Consider the following 27,600-nt stretch of genomic DNA (forward strand, 5'->3'; position numbering starts at 1 on the left):
CTTTAAACTCTGACTAGATCTCGATGTCCGTCCCTAAGAGTTTATAGCATGATATGGCAAACACTGCAGAGTTTATATTATATTATATATATACTTTATATTCTATTTATATAATGAGCTTAAATGTTTGGCCATCATCCTGCATAATATTAAATATACTCTGTGTAGTTGTTCATCTCCCAGGCCTATATCCCTCCATATCCTTCCAATTATGGATTCTTTACAATTAGATCTTACCATGTGTGGATCCCTCCATATATCCTTTCAATTATGGATTCTTTACAATTAGATCTTACCATGTATGGATCCCTTATCCCTCCATATATCCTTCCAATTATGGATTCTTTACAATTAGATCTTACTATGTATGGATCCCTTATCCCTCCATATATCCTTCCAATTATGGATTCTTTACAATTAGATCTTACCATGTATGGATCCCTTATCCCTCCATATATCCTTCCAATTATGGATTCTTTACAATTAGATCTTACTATGTATGGATCCCTTATCCCTCCATATATCCTTCCAATTATGGATTCTCTACAATTAGATCTTACCATGTATGGATCCCTTATCCCTCCATATATCCTTCCAATTATGGATTCTTTACAATTAGATCTTACCATGTATGGATCCCTTATCCCTCCTTATATCCTTCCAATTATGGATTCTCTACAATTAGATCTTACCATGTATGGACCCTATCTTGTTCAGTATCTAGTGTTATAATCTGATGTATGTAGCTTCGATCTCCTCGAACTATATATCTCTCTCCGGTCACCCCGATATGATTGTAATTGTTTTTATGGGTGACCGGTTGATGCATATATACACAGGATCATATGTGTTTATTTTGTTCTAAAAACCATATTGTTCGAAATTGTTTTTATTGTACATATATTGTTTGGTCTGTGTATGTCATACGATCGATTTTCTTCTGACCCATACAACTAATATGCACGAATAGATTTATATATTTGACAAAACATTTTCTTAAAATTGAAAATTTAATAACAAACTATTTCATAGTTTTATATTCACATAATCGGATTGTACAGATATCAATATATATATTCACTATTCCTTGTATTTTTGTATATTTTTTGTGCATTTTTTGGCGCTTTTATTCTCATTTTATAATTGACACATATTATTACACAATGGTAATTTTATCCATATCTTTAATCACAATACATTTATTTTTCACACATAGTTTATACATATTTAGATTTTATCAGATTTTTTGCATTATATTGTGTCACAGCATTCACATTTGATTTTTCACTGGTTTCACATGGATGTCTTATGGGTCTATCAGTGTCCTCGGTAATTAGGAAAATGGTTTACCCCTTATTTGTATCACCTGTTTTTTAATTGATGATTGGATTTTTGTGTGTGTATATATTGAAATGTTATATCCATTTTTCTTTGTAATGATTAAGCACACAGTCAGTGTGTGAAACGCGTCTACCTTGTCACGATTGTCATATTTGGATGTCCAGTCAATAAATCTGGATTTTGACTCAACCTGGAGTGCTGCCAATTTCTTTTCTTTTACCATGCCTATACCTACTGTGCCATGCCCGTACCTACTGTGACTAGAGATGTACAGAACTGTTCGCCGGCGGACAGTTCCCGGCGAACTTAGCATGTTCGCGTACGCCGCTGCGGGCGAACATATGCGATGTTCGGTCAGCCCCCCATAATACATCATTGAGGCAAACTTTGACCCTGAACTTTACAGTCAGCAGGCACATTTCCAGCCAATCAGCGTACCTCCCTCCCACACCCTCCCACCTCCTATAAATAAGCAAGGGCAGCATCCATCTTAGATCATTCTGAAGCAGTGTGTGTAGTGAGAGTAGGGAGAGCTGCTGCTGCTGCTGCTGCTGTTAAGCTAGGGACAGTTAGTCAGTGTTCCTGGTCTTTCTGCTCTTGCAGTGTTCTTGGTCCACTACTGCTGTAAGGACAGCATCCTGACAGAACCCCAAAAAGCCCTTCTAAGAGCTGGTATTTGTGTAATTTTTTTATATATATATATATATATATATATATATATATATATATATATATATCTAGTGTCCCCAAAAGCCCTTTTAAGGGCTGGTAATTGAGTTTCTTCTTCTTATATATATATATATATATATATATATATATATATATATATATATATATATATATCTAGTGTCCCCAAAAGCCCTTTTAAGGGCTGGTAATAGAGTTTTTTCTTTATATATATATATATATATATATCTATTGTACACTGCAGTTGCCTGCCCGCTGTGTGTGAGAGGCCACAGACCTACCACAGACTGTACTGTGTGCACACCACACTCATTTCGGGTGGCACAGGCACAGTACCTTGCATTTTAAAAAATATTTTTTTTTTCCTCTGTCATAATTGCAGTGAGTGCTGTGTCAGGTCCACAAAGTGCACTGTACCCACTGCAGTGCACTGCCCACCACTGATATATATACGGTGGCACAGCATCTTGTTGCAAATTGAAAAAAAAAATATTTTTTATTATTGCAGTTGCCTGGGCTGCCAGTGACTGTCAGGTCCACAGAGTGTACTGTGCCCACTGCAGTGCCACTGTGTGCCCACCCACCACTGATATATAAGGTGGCACAGCAGCTTGCAAAGTAAAAAAATATATATATTTTTTTATAATTGCAGTTGCCTGGGTGCCAGTGACTGTCAGGTCCACAGAGAGTGTACTGTGCCACTGCCCACCCACCACTGATATATAAGGTGGCACAGCAGTTTGCAAAGTAAAAAAATATATATATTTTTTATAATTGCAGTTGCCTGGGTGCCAGAGTGACTGTCAGGTCCACAGAGAGTGTACTGTGCCACTGCCCACCCACCCACTGATATATAAGGTGGCACAGCAGCTTGCAAAGTAAAAAAAATATATATTTTTTTTATAATTGCAGTTGCCTGGGTGCCAGAGTGACTGTCAGGTCCACAGAGAGTGTACTGTGCCACTGCCCACCCACCACTGATATATAAGGTGGCACAGCAGCTTGCAAAGTAAAAAATATATATTTTTTTTATAATTGCAGTTGCCTGGGTGCCAGAGTGACTGTCAGGTCCACAGAGAGTGTACTGTGCCGCTGCCCACCCACCCACTGATATATAAGGTGGCACAGCAGCTTGCAAAGTAAAAAAATATATATTTTTTTTATAATTGCAGTTGCCTGGGTGCCAGTGACTGTCAGGTCCACAGAGTGTACTGTACCCACTGCCCAACACTCCTATAGGGTGGCACAGCACCTTGCACTTATAGTACAACACATTAAAAAAAAAAAAAATGACAGGCAGAGGCAGGCCACCCCGCAAGGGCCGTCGTGGTCGTGGTGCTGTGATTTCCTTAGGCCCTAGAATAATGCCCAGTGTTCAGAGGCCACCACAGACCCTGAAATCAAAAAATTCTGAGGCCATAGTTGACTGGCTTACACAGGACACCCAATCATCTACAGCTTCCGCTCGGAACCTTAATGCACCATCCTCCTCCAGCTCAGCTTCGGGCACCTCTCAATTTACCACTTGCCAGCCCGCTGGCACCACCACCAACACTAGCACCACAGCCGCTTCACTTGATCCGTCAGAGGAGTTATTTTCACATCAGTTGGAAGAAATAAGTGATGCGCAACCATTGCCAGAGGATGTAGATAACGGGGATATGTCTCAGTCAGGCAGCATTATACACATGGACGTACATTGTGATGATGATGATGATGTTGTACCTGCTGCTGCTGCCTTTGCTGAGTTGTCAAGTGAAGCGGCTGATGATGACGATGTGTCTGTGGATGTCACCTGGGTGCCTGCTCAAAAAGCAGAAGAAGAGGGGGAAAGTTCAGATGGGGAGACAGAGAGGAGGAGGAGACGAGTTGGAAGCAGGGGGAGGAGGTCATCGCAAGGAGCTAGTGGCGCAGTCAGACAGCATGTAGATTCGGCACCCAGGGTCAGCCAGACAGCACGCCAATCAACGCAAGCTGTTGCCACCACCAGAATGCCGTCCTTGCAAAGCTCAGCAGTGTGGCATTTTTTTTGTGTGTCTGCCTCTGATATCAGCGATGCCATTTGTAACCTGTGCCAAAAGAAACTGAGTCGTGGGAAGTCCAACACCCACCTAGGTACAACTGCTTTGCGAAGGCACATGATCTCACATCACAAACGCCTATGGGATCAACACATGAGTAAAAGCAGCACACAAACTGAAAGCCACCATCCTCCTCCTGGTCCAGCATCTTCAGCCACGTCAACCACTGCTGTCCTCCATGCCCCCTATCAACAACCCGCCCCTCCGCCTCTCACCTTCAGCGGTTCCTGCTCACCTGCCCACAGTCAGGTGTCTGTCAAGGAAATGTTTGAGCGTAAGAAGCCAATCTCACAGAGTCACCCCCTTGCCCGGCGTCTGACAGCTGGCTTGTCGGAACTCTTAGCCCGCCAGCTTTTACCATACAAGCTGGTGGAGTCTGAGGCCTTCAAAAAATTTGTCGCTATTGGGACACCGCAGTGGAAGGTACCCGGCCGAAATTATTTTTCACAAAAGGCAATCCCCAACCTGTACTCTATTGTGGAAAAGGAAATCATGTCACGTCTGGCACACAGTGTTTGGGCAAGGGTCCATCTGACCACTGATAGCTGGTCTGCAAAGCACGGTCAGGGCAGGTATATAACTTACACTGCGCATTGGGTAAACCTGCTGGCGGCTGCCAAGCATGGAATGCGTGGCTCTGCTGCAGAGGAGTTGGTGACACCGCCACGACTTGCAGGCAGGCCTGCTGCCACCTCCTCTACTCCTCCTACTCCATCCTCTTTGCTAACCTCCTCAGCTGAGTCCTCTTCTGCTGTTGCGTCTTGCTCCACACCAACTGCACCCCCCCAGCTCCCCAGGGGCTATTCCACATGCCGGATACGACAGTGTCACGCTGTCTTGGGGTTGACTTGCCTGAAAGCAGAGAGTCACACCGGACCAGCACTACTGTCCACCCTGAACGCACAGGTGGATCAGTGGCTGACCCTGCACCAACTGGAGATCGGCAAAGTGGTGTGTGACAACGGAAGCAATTTGTTGGCGGCATTGAATTTGGGCAAGTTGACACATGTGCCGTGCATGGCACATGTGTTGAATCTCATTGTGCAACGCTTTGTGCAGAAGTACCCAGGCTTACAGGACGTCCTCAAGCAGGCCAGGAAGGTGTGTGGCCATTTCAGGCGTTCCTACACGGCCATGGAGCACTTTGCAGATATTCAGCGGCGAAACAACATGCTAGTGAGGCGCTTGATTTGCGACAGCCCGACACATTGGAATTCAACACTGCTAATGTTCGACCGCCTGCTCCAACAAGAAAAAGCGGTCAACGAGTATTTGTATGACCGGGGTGCTAGGACAGCCTCTGCGGAGCTGGGAATTTTTTTTCCACGTTACTGGACGCTCATGCGCAATGCCTGTAGGCTCATGCGTCCTTTTGAGGAGGTGACAAACCTAGTGAGTCGCACCGAAGGCACCATCAGCGACATCATCCCATATGTTTTTTTCCTGGAGCGTGCCCTGCGAAGAGTGCTGGATCAGGCCGTAGATGAGCGTGAAGAGGAAGAGGAAGAGTTATGGTCACCATCACCACCACCAGAAACAGCCTTACCATCGCTTGCTGGACCTGCGGCAACACTGGAAGAGGAGTGTGAGGAAGAGGAGTCAGAGGAGGAATGTGGCTTTGAGGAGGAGGAACACCAACCACAGCAGGCATCCCAGGGTGCTCGTTGTCACCTATCTGGTACCCGTGGTGTTGTACGTGGCTGGGGGGAAGAACACACCTTCAATGACATCAGTGAGGATGAGGAATTGGACATGAGTAGCTCGGCATCCAACCTTGTGCAAATGGTGTCTTTCATGCTGTCATGCCTGTTGAGGGACCCTCGTATTAAAAGGCTGAAGGAGAACGACCTGTACTGGGTGGCCACGCTACTAGACCCCCGGTATAAGCAGAAAGTCTCTGATATGTTACCCAATTACCGGCAGTCGCAAAGGATGCAGCAGCTACAAAATAAGTTGAAAAGTATGCTTTACACAGCATATAAGGGTGATGTCACAGCACAACGGGAATCCAACAGGGGAAGAGGTGAAAGTAATCCTCCTCCTACCACCACAACCACGCCGGCAAGGACAGGGCGCTTTACAGACGTCTTGTTGATGGAGGACATGCGGAGCTTTTTTAGTCCTATGCATCGCCACAGCCCTTCGGGGTCCACCCTCAGAGAACGACTCGACCGACAGGTAGCAGACTACCTTGCCTTAACTGCAGATATCGACACTCTGAGGAGCGATGAACCCCTTGACTACTGGGTGTGCAGGCTTGACCTGTGGCCTGAGCTATCCCAATTTGCCATTGAACTTCTGGCCTGCCCCACTTCAAGTGTGCTGTCAGAAAGGACCTTCAGCGCAGCAGGAGGTGTTGTCACTGAGAAGAGAAGTCGCCTAGGTCAAAAAAGTCTTGATTACCTCACATTTATTAAGATGAATGAGGCATGGATCCCGAAGGGACTGACAGTGGGGGATGCATTTGACTAAAAAAGGCCGGGTGATGACTGAGATGCCTTGGGCTAAAAATGGTCCACACGCTGCTGTATTTAATCATTCTCTGCATGCCGGATGACTTACGTGACGTCTCCGCCACCAACTACGGTTCAAGCCGCAATGTTTTAGTGCACTTTCTGCCTTGAAAACCTCAATTTTTCAGGCCGCTGCTACAGCAGCGGCTGCAACAATACCTACTTTTTCATGCATGTGTACATGCCTAATTTTTCTGGCCTCTGGTGCCACACTGTGGCTGCAAAAAAACAAAAAAAAAGGCACATACATGTGTCAATTCCCCTTCGTGATCGTTACCTTGTCGTGGTGAAGGGGCTTGCGTATCACAATGAAGCGATCACCTCTAGGAGTGTGTTGGCACACCCCAGATGATAAGGTCGTTGCTTCATTGTGAACAGACCAAAAGCGATCCGCAGGATAATTTTTCATAGAAAAAACATTCATTTTCTTTCATTCTTTCTGCGGAGCTGGGTATTTTTTGGCCACGTTACTGAATGCTCATGAACAATGGCTGTAGGCTCATGCGACCTTTTGCGGAGGTGACAACCCTGGTGGTCAGTCGAACCCAAGGCAACATCATCGACCTCATTCCATATGCGTTTTTTCTGGAGCGTGCCCTGCGAAGAGTACTGGATCAGGCTGTAGATGAGCATGAAGAGGAAAAGTTGTGGTCCCCATCACCACCAGAAGCAGCCTTGTCGTTGTCAATTGCTGGACCTGTGGCAACGCAGAGAGAGGAGTCTGAAGAAGAGAAGTCAGAGGAGGAAGGTGGCTTTGAGGAGGTGGAATACCAGCCACAGCAGGCGTCCCAGGGGGCTTGTTGTCACCTTTCGGGGACCCTTGGTGTTGTACGTGGCTGGGTGGAGGAAGAGACCTTCAATGATGTCAGTGAGGACAAGGAACGGGACATGGCTAGCTTGGTATCCAACCTTGTGCAAATGGGGAGTTTGCGGTTGTGCAAATGGACTGACTGACTGTTAACCACTTGCCGACCGAGTACGGTAGTACTACTGCGGCAAAGTGGTTCGTTATCGTCTGACGACGTAGTATTAACGTCGTCAGACACTCCCCCTTCTGGGCGGCGCTTGCGCGCCGCCGGAGGCTCGCTCCCGCTGTTTTCATTCACAGCGGGAGTCGGGCCAGGGGAGGAGCAGCGGCGATAGCCGCTGCTCTGCCCCGATCACCGGGGATCTAGTGTGGAGATCCGCCCGCTGTGTGTAAACACAGCGGGCGGATCTCCAGAGTGACAGGGAGTGACAGATCGGACTGTTCAGCATAGCTGGACATCCGATCTGTCCATGACTCACTCAGTCACCTCCCCCCCTACACGTCAGTAAGTACCAGGCATACATTAACCCCTCCCTCTCCAATAAAATTAACCCCTTCCCTGCCAGTGTCATTTTTACAGTAACAGTGCATATATATAGCACTGATTACTGCAGTAATGTCACTGGTACCCCCAAAAGTGTCAAAAATGTCAGTCAAGGGTCCGATCTGTCCGCCGCAATGTCGCAGTCCCACAAAAAAAATCGCAGATCGCCGCCATTACGCGTTAAAAAAAAAAACACTAAAAATGACAGAAATCTTTCCCTTTGTTAGTAAACGCAATAACTTTTGTGCAAACCAATCAAAATACGCTTATTGTGATTTTTTTTACCAAACATAGGTAGCAGAAAACAAATTGGCCAAAAATTTTTTAAAAAATTGGTTTTTACATCTTTTTTGGGGGGAATTTCATATAAAAAAATGTTAAAAATATTGTTATTTTTTCAAAATAAACGCTCTTTTTTTGTTTATAGCGCAAAAAGTAAAAATCGCACAGGTGATCAAATACCACCAAAAGAAAGCTCTGTTTGTGGGAAAAAAAGGATAAATTTCATTTGGGTACGGCGTCGCACGACCGCGCAATTGTCAGTTGAAGTCGCACAGCGCCGAATCGCAAAAAGTGGCCTGGACAGAAGACAGCAAAATCCTCCGGTGGTAAAGTGGTTAAACGGGGAGTTTGGTCTGTCAGAGTTTGGTCTGTCACTGTGAAGCGGGCGTAACCCTTACACTACTTGACCGATAAAACATCATACCTGATCGTATTCACACACTGGATGTTTTAAAGCACGTTATTCCAAACAATTTAGGAATGTTAGGTGATTTATGCCCTTTATGGATCAAAACCCGACTCTGCGTCAACTACGCAATTTTCCATGGGAGTTTTGTCATGGATCCCCCTCCGGCATGCCACAGTCCAGGTGTTAGTCCCCTTGAAACAACTTTTCCATCACTATTGTGGCCAGAAAGAGTCTCTGTGTGTTTTAAAATTCGCCTGCCTATTGAAGTCTATGGCGGTTCGCCCGGTTCGCCGGTTCGCGAACATTTGCCGATGTTCGCGTTCGCCGTTCGCGAACGGCGAATTTTAGGTTTGCGACATCACTAACTGTGACATTCCTATACCTACCTTGCCATGCCTGTACATACTGTGCCATGCATATACCTACTGTGCCATGCCTGTACATACTGTGCCATGCCTATACCTACTGTGCCATTCCCGTACCTACTGTGCCATGCCTATACCTACTGTGCCATGCCCGTACCTACTGTGCCATGCCCGTACCTACTGTGCCATGCCTGTACATACTGTGCCATGCCTATACTGACTGTGCCCATGCCTATACCGACTGTGCCATGCCTTTACATACTGTGCCATGCCTATACCTACTGTGCCATGCCTGTACCTACTGTGCCATGCCTTTACCTACTGTGCCATGCCTGTACATACTGTGCCATGGCCTGTACTTACTGTGCCATGCCCGTACCTACTGTGCCATGCCTTTACCTACTGTGCCATGCCTGTACATGCTGTGCCATGCCTATACCGACTGTGCCCATGCCTATACCGACTGTGCTATGCCTGTACATACTGTGCCATGCCTATACCTACTGTGCCATGCCCGTACCTACTGTGCCATGCCTATACCTACTGTGCCATGCCTGTACATACTGTGCCATGGCCTGTACCTACTATGCCATGCCTGTACATACTGTGCCATGTCTGTACCTACTGTGCCATGCCAGTACCTACTGTGCCATGTCTATACCTACTGTGCCATGCCTGTACATACTGTGCCATGCCTATACCTACTGTGCCATGCCCATACCTACTGTGCCATGCCTGTACCTACTGTGCCATGCCTATACATACTGTGCCATGGCCTGTACCTACTATGCCATGCCTGTACATATTGTGCCATGCCTGTACCTACTGTGCCATGCCTATACCATCTCCTGTACCATGCCTATACCATCTCCTGTACCATGACCTGTGACATGCCTATATCATGACCTGACAGGAGTCAAGCCAGGAAGCCACAGGAGTGGATCTCTGCATTGAAAGGGGGCATGCTGGCTTCTCTGCATTGAAAGGGGGCATGCTGGCATCTCTGCATTGAAAGGGGGCATGCTGGTATCTCCTCATTGAAAGGGGGCATGCTGGCATCTCTGCATCAAAAGGGGGCATGCTGGCATCTCTGAATTGAAAGGGGGCATGCTGGCATCTCTGAATCAAAAGGGGGCATTCTGGCATCTCTGCATTGAAAGGAGGCATGCTGGTATCTCTGCATTGAAAGGGGGCATGCTGGTATCTCTGCATTGAAAGGGGGCATGCTGGCATCTCTGCATTGAAAGGGGGCATGCTGGCATCTCTGCATTGAAATGGGGCATGCTGGTATCTCTGCATTGAAGGGGGCACGCTGGTCTCTCTTCATTGAAAGGGGGCACGCTGGTCTCTCTGCATTAAAAGGGGGCACGCTATACCTTAATTCTGTAGTGCTTGACAATTCAATTACAAGCAAGTGGGTCCCGAAAAAAATCTGTATTCATAAGTGGGTCTCGGCCCAAAAAAGTTTGGGAAGCCCTGCCCTATACAGAAGTTCAGATGTTTTGCCTGCCTCCAAAAAAATGCCCAAAAAAACGCCTGCGCCAAAAAAAAAAAAAAACACCCAGGTGTGTTATTGCAGGGTTTTTTTTGGGCATTTTTTTGGGTTCTTTGGAGGCAGGCATGACATCTGAACTTCTGTATAGGGGTATATATACACACCTACACATATATAGGTGTGAAAGTAGCAGAACACTATACTTGCGCTAATGAAATAATTAACACCAATATGGCTCCGCTCCTATCACACCTATATATGTGTAAGTGTAAAATACATATAAGTGTGTGTGTATATTTACCCCTATACAGAAGTTCAGATGTTTTGCCTGCCTCCAAAGACCCTAAAAAAATGCCCAATAAAACGCCTGATGCAAAAACACACCTGGGCGGGTTTTTTTTTGGCGCAGGCGTTTTTTTGGGCATTTTTCTGGGTTATTTGGAGGCAGGCAAAACATCTGAACTTCTGTATAGGGGTATATATATATATATACACACACACTTATATGTATTTTACACTTACACATATATAGGTGTGATAGGATCGGAGACATATTGGTGTTAATTATTTAATTAGCGCAAGTATAGTGTTCTGCTCCTTTCACACCTATATATGTGCAGGTGTATATATACATACATGGGTGTGTATATATACCCCCTATACACAAGTTCAGATGTCATGCCTGACTCCAAACTTGTCCTCAAAAAATCCCTATAAACGCCTGCAGCCAAAAAGCAGGCTCACCTTGCTCTGTAAGTGACCTAAGAGAAACAATCTTTTCTCTATAGCGGTTACCCTGAAATGGAAGGGTTTGGTCACCCTGCCATAGCAGTCAGAGTCAGTTCACCCTACACTACATTACGGTCACCCTGGCACTTAACACTTTCCCTACAGAAACTAAATTTTTGCATCTAACTAAAGTAGAAAATAGCACCCTAACTACACTAGATATCCCTTTCCTCACACTAATAAATGCTAAATGACACTTTTGAAGCAAAATTAACAGGACTGCTTCCACTCTCTTCCATGTCCCTGTATTACAATGCTAGGAATTTGGCGGGGGCTATCTTATATACTGGGGGGCGTATTCACTAATGATTGGCCTAGGGACCCCCTAGTCACTCCAATCACATTCCTAGCATTCTCCTGCCCCCCCCCCAATTGGCTTTTACTAATGGCTCTGGTGCAATAATGGGCTTTTAAAGCCCATTTCCTGTCCCATTGCATTTTGGTCGGTTCTGGTTGCCAAATTCCGAACTTTTTCAGCAAAAAGTTCTAAATTTGGCCGAACCTCGAACAGCCAATGTTCGGGTCGAACCAATGGTCGACCCGAACCGTTCGATCATCCCTAGCCATGAGGTGCCATGTGGAACTTCCAGTGACCAGTATAAGGGCTCTTTCACACGGGCGTTCAGTTTTTTTTGCCTGATCAGGTCCTTTTTTTTTTTTTGAAACGGACACGGATGACACTTGTGTCATCCGGTCCGTCTGTCCTTTTTTCATCCCATCCGTTTGCAGATGAAAAACGGACATAATGTATCTCTATGTAAATACGGATGTCAGCGGATGACACCACTGACATCCGTTTTTGCGCCCGTTCCGTTTTTTGAACGGAAGAAAAAATAGGTTTCTCTTCCGTTCCAAAAAACTGAACTGAACTGAAAGGACGAAAAACGGATGTCAGCGGATGGTCATCCGCTGACATCCGTATTTACATAGAGATACATTATGTCCGTTTTTCATCCGCAAACGGATGGGATGAAAAACGGACATACGGAACGCCCGTGTGAAAGAGCCCTTAGAGAGTGAGAGCGATAATACCAAATTTAATACACCTGCTCCCCATTCACACCTGAGACCTTGTAACACTAGCGAGTCGCATGACACTGGGGAGAGAAAATGGTTTGACCCAATTTGGACATTTTCACTTAGGGGTGTACTCAATTTTGTTGCCAGCAGTTTAGACATTAATGGCTGTGTGTTGCATTATTTTGAGGGGACAGCAAATTTACACTGTTATACAAGCTGTACACTCACTACTTTACATTGTAGCAAAGTGTCATTTCTTCAGTGTTGTCACATGAAAAGATAGAATAAAATATTTACAAAAATGTGAGGGTGTACTCACTTTTGTGAGATACTGTATAAGCATTTAGATTTTCCCTTTTGTACAGCATATACAATGTCTAATAGTCAATCTGGATTCCTTTATCTAAAAGCCTTGGGTTCAATCCAAATAACTAGGGGAAGTGCAAAATTGACCATGAAGGGATTTAAACCCTCAATCTTCTGATCCAACATCAGACACCTTATCCATTAGGCAATACAGTCAACCTTACCACTACGGATAGAACAAGTAGAGACAATAGGATGGGCTGTGATGAAAATCCATCAAAATTTAAACATGTTGTTTCTATTTTGAAAAACACAGTTTTTACGTAGAACTATTTGGGAATTTGGGAAAAAAAAAAAAATAAACCCTGCAGAACAAAGGCATAATGAGCTAGTATGCATCACATACTAGCTCATTATGAAATACTTACCTTAGAACGAAGCCCTGACACGGTCGTCTGGACAATGCTGAGGGCGCTGACATGCTCCCTTGGCTTCTCTTCCTGGTTCGGCGGCTCCGGCGCTGTGAGTTGCCGGAGCCAGGATGATGTCACTCCCGCGCATGTGCAGGAGCCGGAGCTTCAGAGCGCATGCGCCGCTGACGTCATGTTGAATATCTCCTAAACCGTGCAGGTTTAGGAGATATTAATTGTACCTACAGGTAAGCCTTATTATAGGCTTACCTGTGGGTAAAAGTCAAATAGCGGAGTATACTACCGCTTTAAGAAAGGTGCATTGTCAGAAGTGGGATTTGAACTAGTGATCGTCCGATATCGTTTTTTCGTTGTCGATACAGATACCAATATTTTGGTCATTGCATATCGATATCGGCCGATATTTTCATACATTACATTTTTTTAATTTTTAATTTTTTATTTTTATCACTTTACAGGTACTGGTACTCTTGTGGAGGGATCTGGGGGTCTAAAAGACCCCAAACCCCTCCTCTGTACTGAAAAGCATTAAAAACGCCAAGTTTGGCTGTTTTGAATGCTGTAATTTTTTTTAAACTGGCACCGAGTACCCGGAAGTGATGTCATGACATCACTTCCGGGTTTTTACATGGAGACCCGATCAGAGCCGAATGCGGCTTTGATCGGGTCTTTGGCGGCTGTGCAGGCTGGTTGCCCGGGCGAGCCGCAGAAGGCGGCGGGAGGGGGTAAAGTTCCCCTCACACTCCTTGTAATGACAGCCGAGCAGCTTCTCAGCCGCATCGGTTGTCATTACTAGACAGCCGACCGTCGGCTATGGACGCTGGTACCGGGGTGATGCCTCTAGCTGCAGGCATCACTCCGGTACAAGCACTTTCCGAAATATCGGCAATATCGGCCACATTGGTGGCCGATTCTGATATATCGGGGAAAGTGCATATCGGCCCTTGATATATCGGCTTTGCCGATAATCGGTCGATCCCTAATTTGAACCCCTCCATTCAGACACCAGAACACCCAACTCATTGGGAAGAGAATAACTGGCATCTTAGACAGCTCAGCCATGCTAACTACTGTTAAAAAATGTTAAGCGCTGTGTCATTAAATAGTAAAGGAAATCAGGTAGTGCTCACTATTTTCGGATGAACTTCAACTTGTCCCCCCTCCCAAACCTACATAGTCCCAGCTGGGAGAATGCCTTCAAGGGTGGCTGCTTAGATGGAGCTGACAGGGACATACATGTAGCCGGGAGCGGACTACAGTCATCTGATATTGCAGATTACTCCACTGCTTCTTAGACTGTCTCCCTACTCCCCCAGTGTTGATCTCTGATTTCATGCATCATACTCCTGAGACTGGAAGAGAGCATTGTGGGAACTGTAGTTTTTTTTTACTGCACTGCTGAACTTTTTATGGACTACACCTCCCAGCATTTTCACAATAGCTAATTTCATTGTGTCCATTTATTCTAAAGAAATAGGGTCAACCCTACCTGAATGTTTAGAATAAATGGACACAATGAAATTAGCTATTGTGAAAAATGTTAACATGTTGCTTCTATCTTGAAAAACAAAGCTTTTAGCGCCGGTTCACATAGGAGCGACGCTACTTTCAGGGGCGACCTCCGAGATCGCGGTGCGAGCAGCGCGCCGCGACCTCGGAGCGGCCGCCACGGACTTCATAACATTGAAGTCTATGGGGGTTGCCTCCTGGTCGCCCCAAAGAAGCTCCGGACCCTTTTTCTAGGTCGGAGCGACTTGTGTGGCTCCTATTAGAACGGGTCCGCAGCTTTCCTATGGGAGGCGACCTGCGGCGACCTGTGAGGCGACCAGGTCGCCTCACAGGTCACCCTAGTGTGAACCGGGGCTTACTTAAAACTATTAGGGAATTTGTTCAGTGCTTATCACATGAATTCCAGGGTGTCAAATTGTGTAAAGGGGTACCTATGTCCCAATCTGTATGTATAGAAAGGAGAGATAGAGGCATGATGGTACCATAAACACTGGACATGAGTGGAGAATATCAATTTTGTATAAATGCATGAAGTTCATGCCTTGCTCTGCCCTGGGTAAGGCTCTGGTGGGGTTCATGTATACGTATGAATTCTACCTCTGCTGTCTGTTCTGTATGTTATTTTATTTGAATATAAATTTTGACTTTTTCTTGATATTGGATGCTGAACCAAGCTCTTTAAAAAGATCTCTAAAAGCCCCCGAGGGAACCGGTTAAACCCCGCAAAACATGTCAGGCAGGATCCACTAGGATGATGCTCATTGCAGTTACTATACTGTATATTGTTTGTCTCATCCGTGGTATTAGTATTTTATAGCTCCTCCAGATGTGATGTATAATTGTTTAAATATGATTTGTCTATGTGTTTTGTGTTTTTCCCAAATGATTTTATGGTGATGTAATACATTTATACAAAATTGATATTACCATTCATGTCCAGTGTTTATGGTAGAGATCAACCGATTATCGGCAAGGCCGATATATCAGGGGCTGATATGCACTATCCCGGATATATTGGAATTGGCCACCAAGGTGACCGATTTTGCCGATATTTCGGGAAAGTGCTTGTACCGGAGTGATGCCTGCAGGTAGAGGCATCATCCTGGTACTGGAGTCCATAGCTGACGGTCGGCTGTCTTGTAATGACAACCCATGCAGTTGAGAAGTCGCCTGGCTGTCATTAAAAGGAGTGGAAGGGGACGTCCCCCCACTCCCGTGGCCTTCCGCGGCTCTCCCGGGTCTCCCATCCCACCGGGAGACCCTGGCAACCAGCCTGCACGGTCGCCGAAGACCCGATCAAAGCCGCATTCGGCTCTGATCGGGTCTTTCGGGTCTTCATGCAAAAACTAGGAAATTATGTCATGAGTGACATCACTTCCGGGTACTGTCTGGCGCCAGATTAAAAAAAAAATGACAGCATTCAAAACAGCCAAACTTGGCTTTTTGAATGCTTTTAAGTGCAGATCAGGGGCTTGGGGTCTTTTAGACCCCCAGATCCCTCCACAAGAGTACATGTCAAATAAAAAAAATAAATATCGGCCGATACCGATATGCATTGGCCAAAATATCGGTATCGGCAACGAAAAACCGATATCGGTCGATCACTAGTTTATGGTACCATCAAAGTTCATTATGCCTCTATCTCTCCTTTCTATACAGTGCTTATCGCATAATAATACTTATAACGACAATTCATCACAGAACCCATCTAATGTTGTTTTTCTGCAACAGAAACGACCCTACCAATCAAAACCCAACTCAACCAAGAATCTCTTTATGAAATATTTTCCCATTTAGCTTCATGTTGCTTTTAAGAATTGTCAGGCTATTTAGCAATATTTTTCCCCAAAGCTTACATTTGCCTACTTAAAATGTGTTCAGCCTGTCCTATTCTTTTGTCACTTCCCTGAATTTCTAGATGGGGGAGTGTGCACTGATGTATGGTAACTTTCTGTGTCATGACTACATTTCCCATGATTCTTTGCAATCAGCCTGCATCTCTTAGAACTTTGGCAGGTCCCTCCTCCCAAACTTTTATAGTCTTTGCTGGAAGCATGCATGTCTTAGTGGCTGTGACGGGACCCCAAGAAGACCCTGCATGGTAGAGAAGCCATCATGTAGGTGGGACTGGCAGAGGCATACATGTTATGCAAACACAGGCTGCAAAGACAAAAGGGGCTGCAATAATAAAAGTACAGGAGGTATGTTAGATATACAATTGGTTAAAAGGATTATAATAAAGCCATAAAGTAGTTGTAAATGTTGAAGGTTTTTTCTAAAAAACCTTCTGTATGCTGCCCCCTCAATACTTACCTGAACCCCCCTCTTGATCCGGAGATATGCACAGGAGCCTTGGCTGCCCCAGGTCTCTCTCTCCTTGTTGGCTGAGACAGCAGCTGTCAATCGCAGCCAGAGAGCCAATGAGGAGAGAGCTGGGGGGTGGTGGTGGTGGTGGTGGTGGTGGTAAGGGTGGAAAGGGTGGAAAGGGTGGAAAGGGTGGAAAGGGTGGAAAAGGCAAAAACAGAGGCGGTGTTATTAACCAGTAAGAGAAATTAGGTAGTACTCACTATTCTCAGGTGACCGTCTGCAACAGGACTATATACCCCATAGTTCTTTACACCCAACCCTGCTTTTTTAGAACTTCAGCTGTTCCCTCCTTCTAAACCTTCAAAGTCCCACCCGGGAGCATTCATGTATGGGCTCATGTACACACCACTGCTGCTGTTTCTTAGCCAATCAGGAGGTAGAGTCCGGGACGGCCGAGGGACTTGTGGACATCTCTGGATAGAGATGGGGCTCAAGTAAGTAATAGGAGGGGCCTGGGGCCGCTGCTGCATACAGAAACCTAATGCAGATGTAGCACCCTACAAAGTAGGTGCTAGGTAAAGTATAGTGGGCCCTGGCTGCTTAACATCAGGGCCATGATTTTCAGCTGGGCTGTCATGTCTCCCAGGTGTAGCTGTTAAGACTGTGGAGTCTCCCCACTGTGCTCCATGAGAGGGTTCTCATTGGGCAGTGGAGGAAACCCAGCCAATGGTGCACTCAGGCCTGTATCTACCCCAGAATGGCAGATTCCACCACACAGCATTCTGGGAGTGGGTATAAGTTTGAGGGGAATGCATTCCGCAGTGTCTTTGGCGGGAAGCAGAGTCCCAGTAGGGAGAGTACGGCTGTCTCTCCTCCTGTCAGCAGGATCAGGTGTCCCAGGCAGCTTGCCTGAGGTGACAGAGGGCTGAGCTGAGCTGCAGAGAGGATCCGGTGTGTCGAGGACCAGCGGAGTTGAGATGGGTCCAGTTTCAGGAAAGCTTTCCCAGTTCGTGAGTACTGCAAACTGCCCATGGGGGTCTGCCTAGAGAGAGAGGGGACCACTCCGGAGAAGGTTGTGCGGATCCAGGAGCTAGCTAGCCGGTGCAGGCAGTGCCATCTTAAGAGCATTAAAGGACCCGGGCAGTGCAGTGCAGTGCACTGGGGCCCTGCCTACACAATCACCCACGAGAAAAAAAAATGCAAATTATCGATAAGGCGATATTTATTGGTACAGCAGTGTCAGGCTAATGACAGCTTCCAAGTTCGGCGGATAGGTCCAGTGAACACACACACGGACGGGAGTCAGACTCAACTGTCCTGTGTGTGCCTGTTCCTGTGGAGGCGGACAGGCATTGCTGCAGTTGTGGGCTCCCCCTCCACTGCCCAAGTGGCCTGACAGCAGCACAGGGCTGACAGGTGCTTGCCACCTTCTAAGTTCGGCTGCAAATAAACACGGGAATCAGGGCTAATGCTTGGCTGGGGCTGGGTCTCTGGGCAGGTGGGGCCCCCCCAGGCAAGTGGGGCCCCCGGGCAACTGCCCAGCGTGCCCATTCGGTAAGATGGCCCTGTGTGCAGGAGTAAAAGTAAAGGGGGTGCCAGTGTTCCAGTGTGTGGACCCTGAAGAGAAGCAGAGAGGGTGCCTAGTGAGAGGACCATGAAGTGCAGAAAGGGTGCCTAGTGAGAGGACCCTGAAAAGTAGAGAGGGTGCCTAGTGAGAGGACCCTGAAGCCTAGAGGGGATGCCTAGTGAGTTTTGATCGAGCACTTGTACTTTTACTCAAGTATGGGTTTCGAGTACTTTATACAACTCTGGTGAGAGGTCCCTGAAGTGTAGAGGGGGTACCTATTGAGAGGACCCTGAAGTGTAAAGGGGGCACCAGCGCTTGGGCCCTGAAGTGTTAAAGTGTACAGCGTGCAGTGTACAGTGCTGAGAGTTGCAGCAGCACAAGCAGTTACAGGAGCTACCTCAGTCACGAAGGACTGGAGGGAGCAGTATGCAGGACTTTGGAGTTACCCAAAGTGTCAGAAGTCAAGTTCAAGTACAGTTCAGCAAGTCAGTGTTTTTTCAAGTGCCAGCAAGCGTTGGCCGGCATCCAGCCGGCGTCAAGACAGCGCTGAAAGGCATTTTTCCACAAAGTGTCCCATTTGTACCTAGTTGAGCCAGAGGAGTATACCACTCATTCCCTTCTCCCATCCCCATTATCAAATAAACAAAACAAACCAAAGATGCCGGAATGGTCATTGTCTCCAATCTCACACTTGGGTATTCAGCTTAAATGGGCTGAAGGTGTTACCAGTAACCATGGCAGACCCACATCAGGCCCGATGCCTGGAAAACCTGCTACACATAGAATGCATTGAGATAAAAAAAAAAAAAAAGTTCTGCCTTTACAACTCCTTTAATAAAAGCATACTGTCAGAAATGGGATTGAACCCACGCCTCCATTTGGCTACCAGAACATCCAACTGTTGGGTCCAGCGCCTTAGACCACTCAGAATGACGCCCCCTGGAGAATATGTAGTTTATGTATGATTTAAAGCCTATTACTACAATCTATTATTCATCTTGGACTTAAATTTAAACAGTAGGCAAAACTTTTTTTTTCCATTATGGATAGAGTAAAGCCCCGTACACACGTACCGATTGTCGGCCGAACGATCGGCCGTCTTTTGTCCAGTGTTGTTTGTTGGTTGAAATGTGCTCTAGACTTGCACTGGACTTTTGTTGGCCGACAGAAACCAACTTCAGAAGTGATGTCATGTGATGGTTGACTTTCCGTGTGTTTTTTCTTCTCTGAGCATGCCCAGTCTTGCTCCTCTGACTGCTGTTGGCCGAAATCTGTACTGACTGACGGAAAATCGGCCATTCTGGTGACGGCCACCAAAAATTTTATAGCATGCACACCAGATTTTGTTCGGCCAAAAAGTCGCAGTCGGTTGTCGGAATCATCATACTAACAAGCCGACAATCGGCCGATCGGACGTTGGCCGAATATTTATGGCCGACAATCGGTACGTGTGTACGGGGCTTTAGGGAGGGTTTTAACCTTAGTCAGATTTTGCGGAGATCTCTCTTCAATTCCTATCTCAGCCAAACCCGAAGTGAGAGGAAATCCCTGCAAAAATAAGGAAACTTCTTCGGGTCCCCCCCAGTGTTAATTTTGTCGACTAAAACCGACTAAAACGTTTTCGTCGACTAAATTAACACAATTTTAGTCAACTAAAATACGACTAAAACTAAAACAATTCAGATGACTAAAATACGACTAAAACTAAAATGGCATTTTAGTCTTAAGACTAAAATACGACTAAAACTCTAAAACTAAAATGGCATTTTAGTCAAAAGACTATAACTAAAACTGAATCGAAATTTGCTGCCAGAATTAACACTGGTGCATGCTCAAAGCTTAATACCATAAATAATAACATATTAGATTTTTCACTCCAGGACCAGCAGCAGTATATAATGAGTTTGGAAATTGTAGAGAAATGCTTAAATAATGCATTACAAATTACAATTGAACTACACCCATTCGATTATAGATGACTAAAATGAGTTTTAGTCGACTAAAATGTAGGACGTTTTAGTCGACTAAAATGTACTGGAGTTTTAGTCGACTAAATACGACTTAAACTAAAACACTTGCAGAAGACTAAAATGGGACTAAAACTAAAATGCCATTTTAGTCCTAAGACTAAGACTAAAACTAAATTGAAATTTGCTGCCAAAATTAACACTGGTCCCCCCAGGTCATCAGAACTATTGTCCCCATAGGAAGAATTTCCCTCTATTACTTTTCTGAGGATAACCCAAAATCCAATAAATGGGCTGTAATGCCCAAGCAAACGCGGCCCGCAAAAGCGCATATATGTGAACCGAGCCTTAAACCCTAAGCAAACCAATTCTTAGATGTGATGGTTACATTCGTTTTGTTTTTTTAGGCTTTCTTTCTTTTAGATTTATCTGGTGATCCAGCCAGCAAGTCTGCTGTTTTTCAAAAGAAAAGCTCTCCAGCAAATGTAGCAGTTTACATGGATGAGACAAACCCCTTAACACTGGCAGGGGTGGTGAAAATGAGCAGCTCTTATTTATTTATGTAATACCTTTTTTTCCAAAAGGAAAAGAATACTGTTTGCTGTAACTGATTATAAAGTGTGAGCTGGAGTTTGGCTTCATGTATTTAAATCTGCTAACGCATTTAACACTCCCCCCAGACTGACAATGCTGCTGTCCGCTGTGACCCCTCCAGAGTTGTATCTCACTAATACAGGAGGTTAGTGGTCAGATCCCCAGGTGAAAACAGAGGGGAAAGAGTCAAAGAAAACCAATGCAGCCAGCACATCTAATAATTGGTAAGCTGCAATATAATATTTTTAGCACTTTAACCACTTAGGCCCCGGAAGATTTTACCCCCTTCCTGACCAGGCCCTATTTTGCGATTCGGCACTGTGTGATTTTAACGGACAATTGCGCGGTCGTGCGACGCTGTATCCAAATGAAATTGACGTCCTTTTTTTTCCACAAATAGAGCTTTCTTTTGGTGGTATTTGATCACCTGTGCGATTTTTACTTTTTGCGCTATAAACAAAAAAAGAGCATCAATTTTGAACAAATAACAATATTTTTCACATTTTTTTTATATGAAATTCCCCCCAAAAAAATGTAAAAATCGCAATAAGCGTATTTTGATTTTTTTGCGCAAAAGTTATTGCGTTTACTAACTAAGGGAAAGATTTCTGTTATTTTTGGTGTTTTTTTTTTTTTAACAAATAATGGCAGTGATCTGCGATTTTTTTGCGGGACTGCGACATTGCGGCGGACAGATCGGACCCTTGACTGACATTTTTGACACTTTTGGGGGTACCAGTGACATTACTACAGTAATCAGTGCTAAAAATATGCACTGTTACTGTAAAAATGACACTGGCAGGGAAGGGGTTAACTTTGTTGGTGATCAAGGGGTTAAGTGTGTCCCTAGGGGCGTGCTTCTAACTGTAAAGGGGTGTGGCTTGTGATGTAACCACAGAGACATACGATCCTACATAGCAGGATCGTATGATCTCTGTTCTTACACAGGGGAGAATGACAGACGGCTTTGTTTACATCAGCCGCCTGCCTTTCTCCCTCTCCACGGGGAGATTGCGAGTGACCGGCGGACATCGGGTCCGCCGGTCACACGCGCGGACTTCTTAGGGAACGAGCGGGGATGGGAGCGCGCCTCCGGCGGCGTGCGCTTGCCCCCTACAGGCTCACAGGCTAGCGACATAGTCCTACTTCACTTTGCCTGTAGGGGGCTGACCGCCGCCGTAAATAGTCGTGCGGCGGTCGGCAAGTGGTTAACCACTTAACGCAAATCACCGTAGCTGTACGTCGGCTGCATTAAGTGGTTGTCCCGGGGTAATGCCTCTAGCTAGAGGCATCATCCTGGTACCATTTCTTAGAGCTGGTGGTCGGTTTTCCGGCGGTAATGTCCGATTTGGCTCAGGAGCCGCTCGATCATTACCCCAGCGAGCGGGAGGGGACGCCTCCCCTCCCACCGCCTTCCGTGGCTCAGCCTGCCGCCTGGTTGGAGTCCCGATCAAAGCCAGTTGCGACGTCAATCGGGTCTTCGATGACGTAACCCGGAGGCGGCGTCCATGACGCCACATCCGGGTTACTCGGGTGCTAAAGGCGCCGAATTTAACAAGTGAATGTATTCAAAAATGCAGTTTTCGGCATTTTGAATACATGGAAGTGCAGTGGAGGGGGTTCAAGTCTTTTAGACCCCCGATCCCTCCATAAAGAGTACCTGTCACTGCCTATTACTGTCACAAGGGATGTTTACATTGCTTGTGACAGCAATAAAAGTGATCAGATTTTTTATTTTTTTTAAAACTGTGCTAAAATTAAAAAAATAAATAAAATAAATAGGAAAAAAAAAATAAAACATTTTTAACCGCCCCCATCGATGTGAGCTCGCGCCCAAAAGAAAACGTATTTGGAAGTCGCGCCTGCAAATGAAATCGCTGTTCAAACCACACATGTGAGGGATCGCCGCGATCACCAGAGCGAGAGCAATAATTAAAAAAAAGAGCTACTCTGTAACTCTAAACTGGTAACCGTTAAAATTTTTTAAAGCGTCGCCTATGGTGATTTTCATTGACCGTAGTTTGTCGCCATTCCGCAAGTGCGGGCAGTTTTAAATCGTAACATGTTGGTTATCTATTTACACGGGGGGACATCATCTTTCACAATATACAAAAAAAAATGGGCTAACTTTACTGTTTAGTTTTTTTTAAATGCAGTGTGAAATGTAATTTTTAAAGAAAAATGGCGTTTAAAAGACCGCTGCGCAAATACCATGTGACAAAAAAAATAGCGCAATGACCGCTATTTTATTCTCCAGAGTCTTTGCTAAAAAAAAAAAAACACATATATATATATATATATATATATATATATATATATATATATATATATGTATATATATATATATATATATATATGTATATATATATATATATATATATATATATATATATATGTATATATATATATATATATATATATATATATATAAATATAATGTTTGGGGGTTCTAAGTAATTTTCTAGCAAGTAATACTGATTTTAACTTGTAAGCAACATGCGTCAGAAATGGGTTAAAGTTATTTTTAACAATAGCTCCTATAAGTGTGTAAATTTGCTGTGAGAATGCAGCAATGTGAGACCGTGTGGCCTAATGGATAAGGCGTCTGACTTCGGATCAGAAGATTGAGGGTTCGAGTCCCTTCATGGTCGTGTGTTTCCATTTTTGCTACAATAGATAAATTCCTTAACCACTTTATCCCCGGAAGATTTTCCTGCTTAACGTCCAGCCCACTTTTTTCAACTTGGCACTGCGCAAATTTAAAGGACAATTGCGCGGTCATGCAACGCTGTACCCAAACTAAATTTACGTCCTTTTTTTCCCACAATCAGAGCTTTCTTTTGGTGGTATTTGATCACCTCTGTGCTTTTCATTTTTTGCGATAATAATAAAAAAAAAGCAAAAATTTTGCAAAAAAATTGACATTTTCTACTTTGACAGTTATAAAAATATCCAATATATTCAATTTTTGTCATATATTTTGGCCAAAATGTATTTAGCTACATGTCTCTGACAAAAAAATTCTCAATGAGCGTATTTTTAACCACTTTAAGCCCCGGAAGATTTTACCCCCTTCCTGACCAGGCCATATTTCGCGATTCGGCACTGCGTTATTTTAACGGACATTTGCGCGGTCGTGCGACACTGTATCCAAATGAAATTTATGTCCTTTTTTTCCCCACAAATAGAGCTTTTTTAATTTTTGAAAAAAAGAGCGACAAAAAAAACAACATTTTCACATTCTGATGTATAACATTCCCCCAAAAAAATGTACAAGTCAAAACTTTTTTAACACTTTAGGCCAATTTGTTTTCTGCTACATATTTTTGGTAGAAAAAATCACAATAAGCGTATTTTGATTGGTTTGCGCAAAAGTTATTACGTTTACTAACTACGGGAAATATTTGTCATTTTTATTATTTTTTTTTAACTAGTAATGGCAGCGATCTGCGATTTTTTTTTCTTGTGGGACTGCGACATTGCGGCGGACAGATCGGACCCCTGACTGACATTTTTGACACTTTTGGGGGTACCAATGACATTTCTACAGTAATCAGTGCTATAAATATGCACTGTTACTGTAAAAATGACACGGGCAGGGAAGAGGTTAACTTTATTGGTGATCAAGGGGTTAAGTGTGTCCCTAGGGGCGTGATTCTAACTGTTAGGGGGTGTGGCTAGTGAAGTAACCACAGAGACATGCGATCCTACATAGCAGGATCGCATAGCCTCTGTCATTACTTCAGGGAGAATGACAGACGGTTGTGTTTACATCAGCCATCTGTCTTTCTCCCTCTCCTGCGGGAGATCGGGAGTGGCCGGCGGCCATCGGAGCTGCCGCCCACTGGTCACTCGCGCCAGCCCCCAAGGGAACGAGCAGGGGCAGGAGCGCGCCGCTGGCGGCGAGTGCTCGCCCCCTACAGGCTCGTGGGTGAGCGACGTAGGTCTACTTCGCTTTGCCCAGAGTGCCGCAGTAAATCCTCGTTAAGCGGTCGGCAAGTGGTTAAAGTGATATTAAAGCCAAATTGAAAAAAAATTAATAAATAAACATGTTATACTTACCGCCCCTGTGCAGTTAGTTTTGCACACAGCAGCCCCGATCCTCCTCTTCTCAGGTGCCTCAGCAGCACTCCTGGATCCACCCTTCTGCCAAGTGCCCCAAAGGCAAATAGCTTGCTATGGGGGCACCCGAGCAGATAATAAAAAACGAAGAGATTTCCAATCAAAACTTAACTTTTTTTGATCTGCTTCCGCCCTTCCAGTGCTCCTTACCACTAAGACCAGTTATAGGTGGAAGCAGTGACCACTTTTTGCATCAGGGGCACCCGAGCAGGCTTGCTCCAGAGCCGCTGCTCTGTGTGTCCTGACTACCTCTTTCTTCTCACTGGCTGTGATTGATAGCAGCAGGAGCCAACGGCTCAGCTAATGAGGAGGCAGAGGCTCCGGAGATCTGAGACTCTTGTGCACATTGCTGGATAGCGACGCGGCTCATGTATTTGGGGGGCTGGGGGGGTGCAGAAGGTTTTTTACCTTCATAAATAGAATGCATGACGACAAAAGAAAACCTTGAGCCTTTAAGAACGTTACCTTGTCAGAAGCTAAATTTGAACCCACAATTCTATTCAGAGACCAAAACACCCAACCTTTGGAAGGAAGAAGAACTATTGAGTCTTGTGCTTTGACCACTCAGCCATCTTGACAACTATGAGCTGATTTTGGGGATATGTCTATGAGAAGTGTAATCTGACCTCCTGTACCAGTGTTTCTTATATGGGTTGGAACCCAAGACTTGTTATAATTTCAAGGTACAGGAATCATAGTTACTTGTCACATATTATGCACTAGCTGACCAGATGACATCTGCAGCGTGGTCGTTCAGTTATGGGGGGGTGTCAAAAGACCTTCTCTCAAAACCCCACCCCCTGTGTGCCTCCTGTGGCACTCATCGGGGACACGCTCTGTGTCCGCTGTGTCCTCCAGACACAGCTGATCACAGAATGGGTAAAGGGCCAATCACAGCGACCCTTTACCATGTGATCAGCTGTGTCCAATCTTGTCGGTTATCGGCAGCACCGGAGCAAGGGGTGGGTGCCCCCTCCCCACCTCACATGATATCTGGGCACTAAGATATCATTTGAGGTGGGGAGGGGGCACTACAAGGAGATGGGGCAGGGGTTTTGTGTTGAGAAGGGGAAATTGAGAGGGGGGCAGGGGATAAGAATTGTTCTAGTAGGGCAAATTTGTGGAGGTGTGCTCGGAGTAGTAGGGGATTTTTATTCGGAGGAGGGAAGAGGATTTGTTCTAGAAGGGGGGATTTGGGGGGGGTTTGGTATAAAAGTAATATGTAAGTAATTTTTTTTTTTTTTTTGGGGGGGGGGGGGGTATGCTAGTAGGGATGATAGGGGGTATTTGTGCTAGGAGGAGAAATTTGTGCTAGCATGGGGGACTGGGGGATGGGAATGTATGCTGGAAGGGGGGGGGGGGGATTTGGAGTGTTTTGGGGAAATTTGTGCTCGGAAGGGAAATTTGAGGGTTAGAGGATTTTTTCTAGGAGGGGGACATTTATTTTGGGGGGGGGGGGAGAGAGAATTTTAGCTGGGAGGAGGGAGATGGGGGCAAGATTTGTGCTGGGAGGAGGGGATAGCAATTTGACAAGTTTGCCCTGGGCTCTAGATAACCTTGTCCCGGCACTGGTTATCGGCATTCCTGTCCTCCCACGCTGTGTCTCAAAGAAAAGCCATTAACCAGATAATAAGTGCCAATCAGTGGAGCCTAGCAGTGCCAATCAGTGCCCATTAGTGCCACCTATAAGTACCCACCATTTCTACCTCATCAGTGCAGCCTAGTGGTGCCAATCAGTGCCTGATAGTGCCACCTATCTATGCCACCTTATTAATGCCCATTTGTGCTGCCTTATCAGTGCCCACCATTACTGCCTCATCAGTGCCAATCAGTGCAGCCTAGCGGTGCCAATCAGTGCCCATTAGTGCCACCTATCAGTGCTGCCTTATTAGTGCCCACCATTGCTGCCTCATCAGTGCAGCCTAGTGGTGCCAATCAGTGCTCGATAGTGTGACCTATCAGTGCCACCTTATTTGTGCCCATCTGTGCTGCCTTATCAGTGCCCACCATTACTGCCTCATCAGTGCCAATCAGTGCAGCTTAGTGGTGCCAATCAGTGCCCATTAGTGCCACCTATCAGTGCTGCCTTATTAGTGCCCACCATTGCTGTCTCATCAGTGCAGCCTAATGGTGCCAATCAGTGCTCGATAGTGCCACCTATCAGTGCCACCTTATTAGTGCCCATTTGTGCTGCCTTATCAGTGCCCACCATTACTGCCTCATCAGTGCCAATCAGTGCAGCCTAGCTGTGCCAATCAGTGCCCATTAGTGCCACCTATCAGTGCTGCCTTATTAGTGCCCACCATTGCTGCCTCATCAGTTCAGCCTAGTGGTGCCAATCAGTGCTCGATAGTGTGACCTATCAGTGCCACCTTATTTGTGCCCATCTGTGCTGCCTTATCAGTGCCCACCATTACTGCCTCATCAGTGCCAATCAGTGCAGCTTAGTGGTGCCAATCAGTG

Source organism: Pelophylax lessonae (assembly GCF_965119305.1).
Source record: "Pelophylax lessonae genome assembly, chromosome: 7".
In the NCBI taxonomy this organism is placed as follows: domain Eukaryota; kingdom Metazoa; phylum Chordata; class Amphibia; order Anura; family Ranidae; genus Pelophylax; species Pelophylax lessonae.